This window comes from Leptonychotes weddellii, chromosome 15, assembly GCF_054177405.1.
Source record: "Leptonychotes weddellii isolate Sample4059 chromosome 15, ASM5417740v2, whole genome shotgun sequence".
Lineage (NCBI taxonomy): Eukaryota > Metazoa > Chordata > Mammalia > Carnivora > Phocidae > Leptonychotes > Leptonychotes weddellii.
In genome coordinates, this window is record NC_138383.1 from 713410 (window position 1) to 714269 (window position 860).

Here is an 860-nt window from a genome sequence, read left to right on the forward strand (position 1 = left end):
CTTTTTGGTTTGGATGCCTCTCTGGAGGACTCCCTTCCCAGTGATCAGAATCAGGACTCCAGATCTTTGGAAGCTGGCCATCATTCTGAACTTTAACATTCTTGTTTTCTTTTGCAAGGAAGAACATTCAGAACCAATACAAATGAGATGAAAAGGTTGATTCGGTTTCCAGGAAGATGGGACTGAGGCCGGCGGGCCTCACACTTTGAAGCCCTGGTAGCTTCCCCTTCTCCTTTCGGGTCTGACAGCAGGCTCTAGGTTTGAGCGCGGACGACCAGACGAAGGACGTGGGCGGGCAGCAGCAGGCCATGCTGCAGGGGAGGGTAGCTCAGTAGACCACGGGCAGCCCAAGAGGCCCAGCACACCTGTGCCCCTGTGTCCCAGCCCGGGTTCCAGGACCTGCAGGGACAGACAGGCTCGGCCCCCTCTTTCCCTCTTGCAAAAATCACTGCTTGGGGGCCTGTCCCAGGTCTGTCGCGGGGAGCCGCCGGCTTCCCAGACACCTGCCAGGACAAACGAAGCCCCTGCGCCAGCACATGCAGCCTGCACGTGGGAACGGGCAGGGCGGGGGTGGTCTCCCGGCTCGGGGCTGCGGTGGCGAGGCGAAGAGAGAAGGGGGGATGGCCCGGGAGTCCCGGGGTCCGGGGAACGCGGGTGCGCGCCGGCCCCGGCCCCGCCCCGGCCCCGGCCCCGGCCCCGCCCCGCCCCGGCCCCGGCCCCGCCCCGCCCCGGCCCCGCCCCGCCCCGGCCCGCCCCGCCGCCTGGAGCCGCGGCCCCGCCCCTCGGGCAGCGCAGCCCCGCCCCGCCCCGCCGGGTTGCTAGGGGAAGTGACGTCACAGCGCGATGGCGGCGGCTCCTTC